Source organism: Sciurus carolinensis, chromosome 9, assembly GCF_902686445.1.
Source record: "Sciurus carolinensis chromosome 9, mSciCar1.2, whole genome shotgun sequence".
NCBI classification, from domain to species: Eukaryota; Metazoa; Chordata; class Mammalia; order Rodentia; family Sciuridae; genus Sciurus; species Sciurus carolinensis.
Genome location: NC_062221.1, coordinates 59,383,637 through 59,401,041, shown reverse-complemented (window position 1 = coordinate 59,401,041; position 17,405 = coordinate 59,383,637).

Genomic DNA, 17,405 nt, shown 5'->3' with positions numbered 1-17,405 from the left:
GGCACCGTGGCACATGCCTCTAATCCCTGCAATTCAGGAGATTGAGGGAAGTGGATCACAAGTTCAAAGCCAGGCTTAGCAACTTAGCGAGTCTCTCAGCAACTTAGAGAGACCCTATCTCAAAATATGAAGTTAAAAAAAAAAAAAAATGACTGGGGATGTGACCCAGGAGTTAGATTCCCCTGTGTTTAATACCTGGCACCAAAAATAAGAATAAAAATAATAACTAAATAAAAACAAAGTAGTCTGTCTTAAAAGATAATGGGTTCCCTGTCTCTGGAGGCATTGCCAACAAATTCATGTTCACTTCTTAGAGTAAGCCTTCTGGTGACTCCTGTGTTCTGGATCCTTGTACTCATTTCATTTTTCTAACTCATCTTTCTGCTTCTATTACCCCCTTAAGTCTCTAATAGCTAGAGTAATAATTTTAAAATGTGGCACTTACCTAGCATGTGCAAAGGCCTGGGTTAGATCCCTAGCATCTCATTCCAAATTGTGAAATATAAAATACAGTGACTTAAAGTGCATCACAGACTTTCAAATACACTTGGAATAAAAATTGAGCGTCTGCCCTCACTCTTGCCTCTCTCCTCCATATATATATATATATATATATATATATATATATATATATATTTATATTTCATGCATGAGGCTCTGGATCCAATTCTTAGTACCACAATAGTAAAAAGAAAAAAAACAGGTAAGTCTTATCAATTTTATCCATAAGTGTATCCTCTGCATCTAGATGGAAAGAACAAAGGAAGGGGGAAAAGAAGAAAGGAAGTAAGAAGCATTAAACTGTTTTACACTACCTGTTCTGGGCAGTTCACTAACCAATACATATTTGTCAACTATTGCAAATTTTAGTGATTAAAGATATTGTGTGAATTTTAAAGATTGATAAACTAGTACATATTTTATTTCATGTGCTCTTTCCTCCAATCAAACTGTCTTATTCATGACTCTGTTTTAGAAATAAAAAAAAATAAATAAAATAAAAGGTCTGCAAGGTTGATTTGCTCAAGGTCATGTGGAGAAGGGAGACAGGTTCTTTCCATTGCACCACCCTGGAATTTCTTAAACACTCCAACCAGACTTACACCTTTTCTCTAAAGAAAGCAAGAGAGAGTTCAGGGACCTTATTTTTAAACCTGCATTAAGTGGAAACCTTTGGAAGAGCAGGTGGTTGGTAATGCTATGAATCTGGCTCAGCAAGGGAACACTGAGGTCATGATATTTTTCACATTTAGTAACTTCAAAAATATAGGGATGATGTAAACTTCCTCCGACTTGTTGCCAGCCTAGTGATACTGGTAACTCTGGGCAGGAGGGCACATCATTGGTTATGACAGGCACGTGTGTGGCCAATGAGCTCTCTCTAGTCAAGAGAGATGCTCTGATAATAATTTCAGATGGCTGTGTTGGATTCACATCCTGCTTACAGTAACACTAGCAAGGCTACTTAAATTTCCTATTAGATACATGACAAAAATATCCTATGATGTGAAGAAGTCGCTAAGACCAAATAGTACCTACTTCACAGAGTTGAAAGATTTAATGAGCGAACGCACTTAGCCTTTGCACACCCTCTGGCACCTAGCAGCATTCATTAAATGTCATGTATTAAAATTTAAAACTAGTCAAAATGAGAGTGTATTTGAATGTTTGGTTTTCCAAATTGAATGAGGCTGTTCACTACTCCACCTGTCCTGGACTCTGCATGGAGTGGCACTCTCAATGAAGGAACCACACCATCGCACCATAGACCTGGAAGAACACATATAGAGAAAAACTGGTTAAAAATGAAGTGTCTAAAGCAAGAAACAAAGCAAAACAACACTAGATTGAAAGACTTAACCCAGGACAGAGACAGAAATCAGAGTAAAGCCAAGATCTCCTTTATCCCTGTCCACTTTCTTCTTTGATCCAGATAGCAATGTTTATTGCACTTAGCATTTGACTCATTTAATCTTTTAAAAATTTAAGCATATTTAATTGACATTTAAAGAGTGAATGCACTCGAGGTATACAGTGTGTTGATTTGATATTTGTACATATTATGTAATGATTACCATAATAAAATCGACACCTCTATCATCACCCATTTTGTATATTAGGTCAAAGAACATGTTCATCTTGTCGCCGAAAGTCTGCCACCTTCGACCAACATCTCCTTATTTCCCCACTATACAGGTTCTGGCAACCGCTGCTCTGCTCTTTGTTTTGATGAGTGGGTTCATTTAACATTGTTTCTCCTACATTAAATACTTTCAGCTCCCTGAGGATAAGATAGCTCCATCTTTAGATTAGGGGTCCCCAGCAGGTTTTTTTTTTTTTTTTCATTCTTCCTATCTTACCAGAAGTTCTCATGACCATACTATACATATTTCATCACGTAGGGAAACACAAATAGAAGATTATACATAAGGACACTTCTAGGTCTAATATTCTATGCTTCATTATTCATAATGATGATCCCAGTCCAGATATTCTTAAATACCTCCCAAATATACTGTTGAAGACACCAGGGAAATACGTACAACTCTTAACATCCAAAATGACTTTTTAAATGACCCTTAAAGATAAGTATCAATAATCTAGAATTAAATCCTGGATAACATTTTGTTTACAAGCAAAAAGGATAAATGATGAGTTTCTGTAAATGGCAAAGGATTATAAACTTACAGAACTTTTAGTTGTTTTAGTAGTAGTTCTGTTGCTAATCAGACCTCAAATTTGAGGGAATTGATATTTTCCTATTAATGTGGAATGATTCCTCAACTGATTCTAATTGGTAGCAGTTGGTTCAATAGTTTGTAAACAAATCCCCACAAATTTGTACTCAAAACTAAGAAAACTGGAAATTGTCTTGTCTGACTTTACTCTAGCAATGTGCTTCTGCAGTCTGTATGCATATTTTTTCATAAATCAGTTATTTTTTTTTTGTACCAGGAACTGAACCCAGGGGTCCTTTACCACTCAGCTACATCCCTGATTTGTTTTTTACTTTGTACTTTGAGACAGGGTCTTGCTAAGTTGCTGAGACTAACCTTGAATTTGGAATCCTCTTGCCTCAGCCTTCCCAAGTCCCTGGGATTACAGTCATGTGCCCAGTTGTAAATTAGCTAATTTTTAAACTTGATTTATATATAAACATCAGAATGATTTATCTAAATTTGATTGACCTTTAACTGGCATTTAAGCATTAAAAGAAAAGCTAAACAATTTATTTTATCTCTGTAGATGAAGTAGGGCAAAAGTAACACTCACTTCTTAGCTGTTGGGGAGGTACTAGATGATTCAAATCCCTTTCCCAAGATGTCAAAGATTTATCCATAAACACCAAAAGGTTGAAGAGATGGCACAATTAAATTCCTTCTATACCCTCACGTGCCTGTGAATGACTTAGCAGCAGAAAATAGCTTGTGTTCCTTCAGTGTGGATTTAGACTTCTCCAGTCCTAAGCAGCTGGACAAATAGGCAGACCCATCTGTGCTACTGCAGAAGAAAACACAAAGTTGCCTGTCATTTAGGCAGCAGTGTTTCACTGCAAGATAATGCAGGATTTTTCACTCTCATGTTGTTGTGGTCTCCAAGCATTGCCAGTCATCTCTACGTTACATTTCTCTTGTGTCCATTCCTTCCTTCTAGCCTACAGCCAGTGCAGAGTTCAAGTCCCCTCCCTCTCTGATGTGGATCACTATAGTGGCCTTCCAGTCCACCCTCCATCCATCTATCCTCTTTCTTGTTCCAGGCTAATTTCTCCAGAACATCAGTCCAACTATAGCCTAGAGCTGCTTGAAAATCTAGTAACTCCTGATTGTCTGCAGAATAAAATCTAAATTTCTTAGCTTTACTCTCATATGATTCGCTCCCAACCTAACTTTCTATTCTCTGTTCCTTCCTCACTCCCATTTATACCCATCATACTCCAACCCAAAGAAACATGTTACTTAAGAAAAATATTAGATTATATATTTGAGCATTCTCAGGGTGCTGGACACTTTTACATACAACATGTTATTTAATCAAAGAATAACATTTCACAATAAGTATTATCAGTTTATAAGAGAAGTTGAATAACTTGTCTGAGATTCCTCAGCTACTGCAGGATTGGGCAGGATCCAAACCCAAGTCTGAGCCTCCACACTCTCTTTCCTCTCACCCAGGATGCCTTGTCAAAGAAACTACACTTTCACTTCCTTTCACGTGCTGTTTCTTTTCATTCGGAAACGTCATTCCATTTCTATCTGTTAGAGTTGCATTAACTTTTAAAATTCATCCAAAATGGCATGTCCTTTGTGATTTTTAAAATTATTTTATTTTATGAATGATAGTAGAGATACTTGTGTGCATGTCTTAGACTCCTGGGCAAATGCAACCTCCTGAAGGACAAGAGCTAGGTTAACTTCACACCTGGTTTTGAATACAGTATCTGAAACATAGTAGGTCCTTTGGAATAAACAACCATATAGACAAAATATTTCCTTTTATTTGTATATGCTCACTTATTAATTTAGATCTCACAGAAATCTTGCAAAATGAAATCACTGAATACTATACAGTACTGGGGGTTGGCAAGCAAGTAAAATTACAAAAGAGCATAGCTCAAACTTCAAAAATAACTAATTTGTACCCAGCAACATTAGGCTTCTCATGATAAAACTGATTACTCCTAAAATAAACTGCAGCCATTTTCCTGTAAATGACTCAAAAAAAATTTTTTTTAAATGATACCATGATTAAAAATAGCCATTTTGTCTAAATTGCTCAAACATTAGTCTGCTTCCAATCTTGGAGCAAAATAAACTTACAGTCTTTCCGTGGAGATAGGTTGCAGTGTTTTCCTGCATGAACTCACAGCTAAGCAGAGTGTTGGGTGTGCTCCAGATCGAGTGCCACATTTTTAGTTTATTACAAGATGACAATTACAAAGACACAAAGCACATGGCTTGATCTCAGGCTTTTGTGGAAAGCACTGCAGTCACACAAGATGTTCCAGATCCAGCCAGACATGCCTATTTATCTGTCAAGGGGAGAAAGTGTCTGGGCAATCTAACATGCCAGGAAGATTTCATTTCTGTGGGACCTGCTAGCTGTATCGGAGAAGGTAAATAAAGGTGAATTAATGCCAGCAAACTGTGCTTCACATCTTTGAAATGGCATTAACAGAAAAGAAAGCTTCCTGATCGTTAAACACATGGAGAGGTGCCCCAGAGGCCTCCAGTTCTTTATCTTGTCACTCCTCTCTAATCTCTGTTTCTTCCTAGTGGAGAAGGAACCGCCGCTGCTGCTGCTGCCATGAGCATCCTGCCTCTAACCCCTCAGTCTGAGGTCTGAGTGTTACGCCTTCAGCACAGGTTGTATCTGTGACCAGTTTTCACGTGAATCTAAATACCTCACTGCTGAGGGTAGTGGAGCAAACTTCAGCGGCCTGCCTCACTTCCAGCTGATGCTTTTCCTGCCTTTCTGCATCTGTGACACCCTCCTGAGCCACTTTCTTAAGGAGCAGCTCAATCACCACTTTCTCAGAAAAGTCCAACTCAGGTGAATCCTTTCCATGAATAACTGAACCTCTTTCTTTTTCTTCTGTGCTTTGTATTGTGTTCTATGAATTTAAAAATTTCTAAAGGAGAAAACAAGGTTCTATTTACTTTTGTGTCTTGCAAGGCATCTTAGCATGTTAGATAGAGCAAGATGTTATGCTTACTGAATGAATGAATGAAGAACAAATGAGTTTCTCCTGCCCACCTTTTCTCTGGGGAGTGGGTACAGGGATTGAAACCAGGGGCACTTAACCCCTAAGCTACATATCCAGACTTTTAAAATTTGAGACAAGTTCTTACTAAGTTGTTGGGGGTCTCGCCAAATTCCTGAGGCTGGTCTCAAACTTGTGATCCTCCTGCCTCAGCCTGATAAGTGTCTGGGATTACAGGCTTGAAGAGAATTAAAAAAAATAGGTTTTAAAATAAGATGAACTTCTTGGTACAAAAATCCCTACGAATGGTACCCATTCTTCAAAACAGTACTCTTTTTCAGTCTCAGTCTTTTAGGATCTCAGCATCCTCAATGTTTCATGTTATAGTTGAAGAAACCAAGGTTCAGAGATGAGCTCACTCCAGGCATGGGACAATCAGTGGAGGAGTAGGAAGTAGTAGTCTGACAATGGACTCACACAATGATCCCTTCATGAAGGTGTCTTCCACAACCTGCTCTGTGGAATGAGAATATCTGCGTATTTTCTTTGTGCCTATAAGAATAAACTAAAAATGAGGTTTTTGACCTTTTCCCAAACTCAAAACCCATGCAAGGGCCTATAACTCTAGAACCTGTTCTTAACATATTAACTGGTGGAGTGAGACAGACATCATTACTCTATGTACATGTATGATTACACAAATGGTATGAATCTACATTGTGTACAACCATAGAAACGAAATGATGTATCCCATTTGTGTGCAATGAATCAAAATGCAATCTGCAAAAATAAAAATAATATGGAAATGTATCTTTCATATATATAAAATTAGACTTATCCAAGATATGTTTCTTCTAGCATTGCAAAAACACATTATATTTACTTTCTCTCCTTTAAATGAATTGCATATCTATAAATTCAGTTTTTTAAATGTCATTGAGAATGATTGTAAGAGAGTCCAGGAACTAGACCTGACTGTGCATGTTCCCCCGGCACAGTGGTCAGTGCAGCTGGAAGAAGAATCCACTCAGTTCGAGGTTGAAGATAATACTTCATTGCTAAGAGCAGTGTCACCAACTTTGCTTCCTTATCAAGTCTATTGTTTTTCTGTTTCCTAATCCATTGTTATTTGGTGTTATCTTAATTGAATCCTTCCTTTCACTTTTCTTAAGTTCATTTTATTGGTGTCCTTCTAACTCCTTATTTTTTATGCTTGGCTACTTTTTGATTTGTAATAAACGTATTAAGGAATAGGCTGTCTTTGAGTTTAGTTTTGACTTTTAAGCATGAATAAATAAATGTAGTCTTGCATGAATAAATGATATTTCTATATGCATAATATGCAATACTTAAAGTACTTCTAAATTATTTTTATCACAAATAAAAAATAGTATTCACAATGAGTTTTTAAGCAAAAAAAAATTCTTGTTATAGTCACTTAAGAAACAATTTCTATTCAATTTTCTATCATTTTCTAAAAGATTATTGAAATCATAGTTAATGTATATTGAAATACATTCTTGTGATGTGATATGAAGCTTAACAACCACTATTAAAAAGTACGACATAATCTTAATTCTGAAGAAATACAAATTACACACTGTTATGGTTTGGATGTGAGGTATCTCCCAAAAGCTCATGTGTGAGACAATGCAAGAAGTTCAGAGGAGAAATGATCGGGTTGTAAAAGTCTTAACCCGATCAGTGATTTAATCCCCTGATAGGGATTAACTGGGTGGTAACTGAAGTGGTAGGGTGTGACTGGAGGAGTTGGGAATTGGGGTGTGGCTTTGGGTTTGTATTTGTATCTGATGAGTGGAGTCTCTCTCTCTACTTCCTGTGAGCTGTTCCCTCTGCCACACTCTTCCACCATGATGTTCAGTCTCACCTTGAGTCCCAAGGAATGGAGCTGGCCTTCTATGGACTAAGACCTCTGAAACCACGAGGCCTCAAATAAACCTTTCTTCCTAAAATTGTTCTGGTCAGATCCTTTAGTCACAACAGTGAAAAAGCTGACTAAAACACACACATACATATAATTCCACCAAAGAAGATAGGAGGTAAGTAGACAAAAATATAAACTACTCCATTCCCAATTGTAGAATTATAGATTAATTTTTAACTCTATTATTTTTCAGAATTTTTTCCAACTTTCTACAATATGATAAAGTGGATTTCATAAGAAGTGAATAAGAAATAGGTATCATTCTTATAAAGGCTTATGCCACAAAGATTGCACATGTGTGAATGGTCTCTAGATGGGTTAATGAAAGTTCCAGCTTCCCTTCTTGACTCTTTTCTAGTTTGCCACCCATTCTGTCTCCTCACTGTTGACATTCATTCAAATTCAAAACCTTCAAAGATTGTTCACTGCTTGTGAAATGGAGATTGAAATCTTTGACATGAGTAACCACCCTCTTCATTTCTATCCCTGAGTGTACACCTATAGTTATCATTCACTTTCTATCTAAACAATTTCCACATTCAAGCCAAACATCACCAAATTCAACTTGTCACCTATGAGGACTTGAGTCCTGCCATAAAATCATTTTCTACTTGTCATTTACCAAAATATAATTACAATTTTCTCTGTCCTTCTTGTTTTAGGTGAATAAGCAACTTGCTTATGTATTTTTATGACCGTCATATCATATTGCCTTCAGTTGTAGTTATTCATGTTACTGGAACATATTAAGTATAAAAATAAATTACTCTGAAGAGAATTCAGTGTATGTATTGTCTATTTCCCTGCTAGTACTCTTTGAGCAGTGTGTCTTATCCAGCTCTATGAGCTGCTATCAGGTTACTCAGTGAAAGCTGCATGGAGTGGGGGCTTAGCAAGAGAGGATAGAAAGGAATTATTAAATAAACCTTTCCTTTTCCAACTCATGCTGCTTTGCTATCCTAGAAATCTAGATCATTGGTGTTTTTTGTAAAATTACTCTTTGTCTTTGGAACTGACACTTAGAAACTTTAATATTCAAACTCTAGAAGGGAATCATATGCATTTCCCTGTTTGAGTGCTATGAAGGGTTGAGCCCATTCCATGAAGCCAAACCTGATAGAAAAGGTCTCTAATTCACACGTGTGGGTGACAACAAGAGTGAAAGAGGAGGTGTGTTTGGGGTTAAGGAGGAATCTCTTCAGTGTGGTACTGTTATGGTTTGGATATGAGGTGTCCCCCAAAAGCTCATGTGTGAAATGATGCAGGAATGTTCAGAGCTAAATTATTTGATTATGGTAGCTGACCTAATCCATTGCCCAACCTTATGGTGTATTAATAATTTAAAAGGTCTGTATTACCTAGAGGTAACTGTAGGCGGATAGGGTGTGACTGGAGGAAGTAGGTGGCTGGGGGCATGTCTTTGGGGTTTATATTTTGTCCCTGGTCCCTCCCTTTCTATCTTTGCCTCACAGTAGCTAGAACCTGAGCAGCTTTCCTCTACCCCACCATTTCACCATGATCTTCTGCCTTACCGCAGGCCCAGAGCAAAGGAGTTGACTGACTATGGACTCAGACCTCTGAAACCATGAGTCCCACATAGACTTTTCCTCCTCTAAGTTGTTCTTGTCAAGTATTTTGGTCACTACAATGAAAAGCTAAATAACACAGGCACCTAAGCATTAAGCATTGTTAGGACAAAGGACATGGCCAAGTAACTAGACACCAGAGAAAAAGAGCAGGAGAATCTGGCAAGTCTGAAGTTCAGTCCTTAAGAAACATCCAAGAAATGTGCCACAGCCCATGGCATGATGTGTGGAGAGCTGGCAGCACTTGAGAGCCAATAACAATGTGATCCCTTCATATTTATTTTCACCTTCCATATTAATAAAGAGGGATGCATTAGCTCCCTCTAAAAAGTAGTAAAACATGTTTTCAGTATTTAATAAGACATATTGAATTAAAGTCAATCTATCCTTAAAATTCATGCTTTATGAAATCTTAAAAACATAGTCCAAGAACAAAGTCATAATGATGTCTGATTCAAGCTATGAGATGCCAAAATGGAAGGGAATGGCTGAGCCACATACTGCCTTTGTCATGGTCACCCTGACCAGTCCCACAAGCAACATCTGATTCTGCAGATGCAGAAGGAACAAATTTCTCTAAAACTGTCAGAGATGCCCTGCTTTCCTTGAAATCCACTTCAAAGAAGTGGTGAGAGTGAAATCTTCCTATCTCACCATAGAAGCCAACAGGAATTTAGTACAAGAGGATTCTGAATTCTAACATGAGACAACTTATCTCTTTAAGGTCTATGGTGTATAGGTAATAGTAAAGATGGAACCCAGGGAACCCAAACAAGCTTGCATACTATGAAGGAGAATATTTAGCCAGTTCTAGGTAGCAACCACTCCAAAGATTCTGGAGAAGAGAAAAAATCAGTGACAGGTTCAAAGTGATGACATCAAGCCAAGATCATGAATACAAGAGTGAGATAGTCTTGGAGGTTCCTACAATAACAAGGAAAAGCTGAAATGGTTACATTCCTATATATTTAGATGTGGGCAACAGTCAAAAGTCCACTAATGGTGTCTTTAGGTTAAGAACTAAGAACATCAAGTCAGAGAGCCTCCTTTTGAATACCTTTTCTAACCATGTGATTGTGGGTAAGACATTTAACCTCACTAAGCTTTGGACTCTTCCTCTGTAGAGCAGGGGAGGGGGACACATGTATGTCCCTATTCATGCATGCTTGATCCACATTAAGGGATATCTACTTTGTTCCTTACCTCACACTACTCTGTCATCTGACCTCACTAGAACCTTCCCAGGGAGCAGGAATGTTAATCTCCTTGGTCAGAACCTGAGCTCATTGGGCGTAACAGCAGTAACTTAAGGTGAGATTTCAAGACGTGTATTTCAAATCTGACCACATGGCACTTTGCTTTGGCCTGTGTTCAGGCTGAAACCTTGCTGAGTAGATGCTGGGTCTGCTCTGCCTACAAATCTTCTACTCACTCTCAAGGTTCAGGACTAAGCAGTTTTCTCCAATTCTACTTTGTAAGAGTTTTCTGTTTTGAACTTTCCCAGACATTAACAATATCAGCACTTTCTCTTCCATTTGGCTGCTGCTTCTTTGGGGAATATGTTCTTTAGTTGAGAACTCTGGAGAAAAGGAGGAATGAATGATGGGATTTGGACACCACACCAGGTACGCCCTGAACCACACCCAGAATACATCAGTGCGACTTTTCACAGGATTTGGGGAGGATTACAGAAGAGAATGCATGGAAAGTGCTTAGCACAGTCCCTGGCACATGGTACCTACTCCATAAATGTTAATTAGTATTAACAATACATAAAGATCACAGTTATTTGTCTTTGTCTCTATGTACTTAATTAGATAGCTCCCAAGTATTTTAGAACTAACTGAACATCTGAATATTTTGATTAACCGAAACTGGAAAAAATGAATATTCTATGCTTACTGTAAATTTTATTCTTGTGGTTTGGCAAAGAAGTATCAATTTTTCCTTGAGGCACACTACTCTCTCTTTTTTGAGGGGCTCTGTGGAATATTCTGGTGAAGCACTTAAAAGTGACCTACTCTTTGGTCTTTGAGTAGCCAATATTGGTGAAAAAAATATGAATGCAAACTCCTCAGAAATGCCTTGAGAGACTGTGCTTAAAGAAAAATGAAAGTGGGGAGTGAAACATATCATCCCATGATATTGCTTTTTAGACTTCTTGCAGAACTCAGGTACCAGGTCTGATAGAAGCAGCAGCTCTGAAGAACAGGCTCTAGCAGTGTGGGTAGGCCAGAGGCTACGGAGGGACCTAGGCAGCCATAGATCTCTTCTGATGTGGCTTGGCAGGGAGGTGCCAGGAAGCATTGCTATTTGACACCCAATTTTAGTTTTCCACATTTTGGCTTTTCAAGTCCCTGTTGCTCTCTTCAGGCTTGAGCCTCACGCTCAATGCTTAGAGAAGGGCAGAGGAGGAATGTCCACTGTTGAAGGAATTCCCAAGGGGAGGACAAGGAGACAACCAAAGAGACTGTGAAACTCCAGAAGATGAACAAAGCACCAGCTTTAAGTAGTCTAGTTAAATGAAAGACCTATACATTCCCAAGGAATGTTCACAAGGGCTTCCGAGGGAATAGTCTTCCTGCACTCCGGTAGCAGTGTGGTTTGGGGCATGCCTTATTTTGTTTAGATATTACCCAATGGAGTGATTTGAAAGTATACAGAACCTGACTAACCCTACTCCTGCATCTTTTTTTTTTTTTTTCTGAAAAAGAAACTCAGAGTTCCTTTTAGAACTATAAGCTCAGACTTCTCACTTCTCAGAAATATGAGGGTATGAGGGTCAAATTTTATTATCTTTCATTACCTATGATACTATTTAACTCTGTGTTGACTAAACTGCATTCAACCAACAATACCATCAGACATTTATGTATACTATGTTCAGTACCAGAAAAAACAAGGATGGGTAAGATGTGGTCCTTGAACTCAAGGACCTAATATCTAAGGGATGTGCAAAATGCATAAATAGAAAATTTAAATACTGTGTAAATGTGTATACAGGATGGTAAGGGGACCTACAGAGTGGAGTGGGGAAATTCTAGGTTGAGGATATTAGACATAGTTTCCTAGAGGTGCCCCTCAAATTGATTTTCAAAGCTACATCAGGGGCTGGGCTTGTGGCTCAGTGGTAGAGCGCTTGCCTTGCACATGTGAGGCACTGGGTTTGATCTTCAGCACCACAAAAAAATAAATAAATAAAATAAAGATATTGTGTCCATCTACAAGTAAAAAATATTTTTGCAAAAAGCTACGTCAGATGGTATATTTGATTTGTGAACTCCCTTTTCTCAATTTTGTGAAATATCACGAGTATGAGAGAGACTCCATTTGCTGATAGTCTTACTGGCAGAAATACATGTGAGGCAAGAACAGATTGCTAAGCCGCAGTCGCCACAGAAATATACCTGTAGAGAGCCAGTACGCTGAAGGCAATGGGCTAGTTTTCAGTGAACTCCAGTTCTCATGTGCATGTGGAAAACAGGATCAGCAGAGGGTGAAAGACAAGAAGGAAGGACAGTGTCAGCAAAGGTCTGGATGTCACTTATCAGTCACCATGACAGCTGCCAGGGCTCAGAGGGCAGCAGAGCATAAGGACGGCCGCTGGACTGGGTTCGGACGCATTCCCCAGGCTTTGCATCACATACCCAAGATGGTGGGCCTTGCTCATCTGAGCTCGCTGGCCCCGCTCAGCCTCCCTGAACGTGTGCTTTCCAGGCTGCAGTATCTGCTTTCCTCCCAGAAAGGATTACTCATCTGTCCCCCCACAGCCATGCCGTCAACACCAGGGCGAGCTGCTGCCTCCCTGTGGGGCCAGAGGATCTCCACCCACAGGTCATGAAGCACAGGAGCTCCACAGTCAGATTCCCTGGAAAGTGGACAGGGCCGTGTGGCATGTCCCGCACACCCCAGCGTACATAACACCTCGCGTCTCATCCGTATGTAATGAGAGGAGCCGAAAAGCGGGGCGGGGAGGGGGACTGGACCCTGACTCCCTCACCTCAGATCATCTGAGGAGAAGGGCGATTAACTGACACAGAAACTACTAGTTACTGTCTGGTACACGGGGCACACTCCCAGATTTTGAAAATTAACCCTGAGAGCCATGCTTTGAGGTAGATACCTTAGCACAACATTTGGGATGATGGTACAAAGGTACAGAGTCTCACTAACTTGTCTATATTACTCAGGATTAAGAACCGACCAGAAATCTAACCTGAATCAGGGCATGAAAAAGCCTATGCTCTTGGTCCCACCACATCTAGAGAGAGAGAGAGTAGGGGTGGTGGTGAGTGGGGTTGAGGGGTGGCTCCCTCTATTTCCAAAATTCTATGGTCCTTTTTAAGTCAATTGCTCTGGTAGCAAATTATTTCATTTTTTTGAACTCTAAAGACCATGCATATCATATCACCCAAGAGTGATCATTTCCTGGTCTAAAACATTATTAGTTAAATTGGATTGGACTGCATTTTCAAAACTTTATTTTTTTTATCTCTAGTAATGGTTCCAGCTTCACCGGTTTTAAGAGGTTGTTAAAGAGGCTCAAAAATCAATTCTGTGTTTATAAGGTTTTTAAATACAATATTGCAGTATGATATGCCTACATATCGATTCACACATATATCATAACTATACTCAGTGATTACAATGAAATGAACATCTATCATCTAAACTGAGAAACAGACTACTGCAGATTCCTGAAGTCTCCTTGTGTTTCCTTCTAGGCATCAGACTCCTCCAGTCCCAAGGATAACTATCATCCTGACATCTAACAGCACAGGAAAATATTACCTACTTTTGTATAATACTAAAGCATAATAGTACGTAATGCCTGTGAATGACTTCTTCTACTCCATTGTTTGTGAGATTCATTCACATTTTGATATGTAATCTTAGATAGTTCTTTCTTATTGATTTATAATATTCCATCTTGGGAAGACATTACAATTATATAAATGACTGATAATAGGGATTTACAGGAATATTTGTTTGTTTTCCCTATTCCTAATAGTTCATTTATAAATATTCTACTACATGTTTTTTTTTGGACATATGGGTGTATTTTGTTTGAGTGGATCCCTGGAAGTAGACATTGCTTAACTTTAATAGATATTTTGCCAAATAATTTTCCAAAGTAATTCTATTAATCTGGACTATATAAAAATAAGAACATTTTTTGAAATAGGATGTCCCTATGTTGCCCAGGCTGACCCTGAACTCCTAAGCTCAAGTGATCCTCCTGCTTTAGCCTCCCAAGGAGCAGGGATTACAGGTACATGCTACCATGCCTGTCTTAAAAATCTAGAACATTTATTCACCAAAAGACAGAATGAGGAGAATGAGGAAACTACTCATAGTGGAAGAAAATGCTACAAATAAATGTTCTTGACAGAGGACTTATGTCCAAAAATACATAAAGAACTTCAATTTGATTTTAAAAAGGCAGTATTGGAAAATAGGCAAAATATTAGAATAGATACTTCAAGAAGAAAATTGAAATACAACAAAAATATGAAAAGAGAGTCAATAGCATGAGTTGTCAGGGAAATGCACCATAAAACCCTAATGAGGAACTATTATTACACATCCACCGAAATGGTAAAAATATAAGCACCTTTAAAACACCTAAACCATCCTAATTCAAGAAACCATAACTTAACTGCTTCTAGAAACTAAATATTGCACATGTGTAAGAGAACTGTAAAAATTTGCAAAGGCTAGAATTGTGTACCGGATGGAAAGAAATATAGACTTTGGGCATACCAGCTCTTCACAGGAAACCTCCTACTAAGCAAGAGTAAAGTGAATCAATCACTAAGTCAGGGCAGTATTCACAATTCAGGTTCCCCACAAAAGAGTTGGACATGGAGTTTGGTTTTTCCCTTTTTTTTTCTTTTAAATCGAGATTTTTATTTATTTATTTTCTTTCTCCAGATGAATATTTATAGAAGAAAGTTAATTGAGGAATGTTCTGGGGAAGGACACCTGTGGAGAATTAAGGAAAAGAGGACTGGGTAGAAGGGGATTAAATAACAATGTAGGTCTTCCAAAGATTAAGCTAATCTGCAGAGAGCTCTGGACTTGGTTGACTCTCCAGAAGTGTCCCAATTAGAATGAAAGGGCTAGACACTCAAGACCTCTACTTTGAATACTTATCTGATGAAGTCTTTTCCTAGGAAGGTGGAGTGAAGACTTTGAGTGAGGTAGCTGAGCTTGGCTCCTAGGTAGTCCTAGGAGAGGATCTGGGCTGAGAGTTGTCAACTTCCAACACTCAGCACCCAGGGAGGGAGTGGTCACTTCGTAAGTCCTCCCATAGTGTTCTTCGAAGTGGCTCCACCATTTCACATTCTCATAAACCATGTAAGAAAATTCCACTTATTCCCTATCCTCACCAACACTTGGCATTGTCAGTCTTTTGAATCAGAATTTGTCCATCTTGTCTGAGTTGTTAAATTTACTGACTAGATTTCTTTTTTACTCCTGTTGTATTTTTATTTTCCTGCATATTACACCTTTGATATCAATCTCAATATTTGTCATCTTTGACTTTTCCTTCTTTTGATCAGTATTGTTAGATATCAATTTTATTGATTTTTTAAGTCTAAAAACATGTATAGAAATTTTATTAGAATGAAATACATATTAAAAAGCAAAAAATATAAAATCCATGTAAAAAATATCATTCGTTCTGTAAAAAAGAAGAGTATGAATGTAAAAGGTGAAACCTCCCACATGAGACCAATAGAAATATTCCAAGAATTAACAAAAACTCATTTTCCAAATGCCCATTAACCACAATTATTTTAAAACAACATATAAATTAAGCCAAATGGCAGATTAGAAAGATATTCAATTCACCCATAGACCCAATGTGGCTTAAAATGAAAGAGAAAAAAAATGTGTGACCTGATTTGATTGAAAAAGGCATTACCTATTAAACTCATACACTATTGCTTATACGGGCAAGCTCATGTTCTCATTGATGTTTCTGTATTATTTGGTTTTCTGTCACTACTTTCCACTTTCCATTTCACTGTATCCCCTTAGTTTTGGTTTCATTATTTTTTCTCCATTTTCTCATGGAAATTTAGACATTGCCTTTATACTTTTTTTTTCTTTTTAAATTTAAGCATTTTAAACTGGTAATTTCTCTCAAGTTCTGCTTTAATTAAATCTCACGCACATTTTATTCTGTGTTTTCATTATATGCAGTTCATAATATCTTCTTGTGATTTTCCTCGTAGTTTCTTTTTGGTCAGTGATTTATTTGGAAGTATACTGTTAAATTTCTAAACATTTGAGTATATTCAAGATACCTTTTTTTTGGTTAGTGATTTCTAATTTAGTTTTGATTTTAGTCAAATAAAATACTTTGTGTGGTTTCAATGCTTTTGTAGGTGCTAAAATTTGGCTTATGGCCCAAACATATCATCATTAATGCTCCATGTAAACTGGAGGAAAAATGTATTCTGCTGGTGTTGTGGAAAATATTTAACGGTATCAATTAGGTCAAGTTGATTTGTAGTTCCTCTATATCTTTATTTATTTTTTTTTTATTATCTATTAGAATGGGAATGTTGAAATCACCTACAGTCAGGTGGACTTGTGTGAGAATATGAGCTTATACACTAACTACTACTAATGCTTTTTGCTTTCTTGCATTACTCTATTCTTTTTTGCTTCTCATGTACTGAAGATTTGTTATTGAATAAATATATATTTAGATGGCTGCATTTTCTTGCTACATTTGCCCTATCTTTATGAAATATACCATTCTATCTTAGTGAATATTGTTTTTCCTAAACTCAAACTTGTCAGATATTAATCTGGTCACCTCAAAATTCTTTATTTGTGTTGTGTATCTTGCTTTCAAATTTTATTTTTGTAATTTTTTTTATTTTGGAAATATATAATATAAAATGTTCCTACACACCCTTATTTTCCATTTCTACCCTGATATCAGTATCTTACATAACTATGGTATATTTGTCCAAATCTTAAATCCTTACATTGACACATTGCTATTTACTAGACTCAACGCTATTCAGACTTCATAATTTTTTCCAGAATCCAATCCAGGACATTGTCTGCAATTATTGATCATATCTCTTTCATCTCTTCAGGTGTCTGAAAATGTCTCACAATTCTTTTTCATGACCCTGAGTGCTTTAAA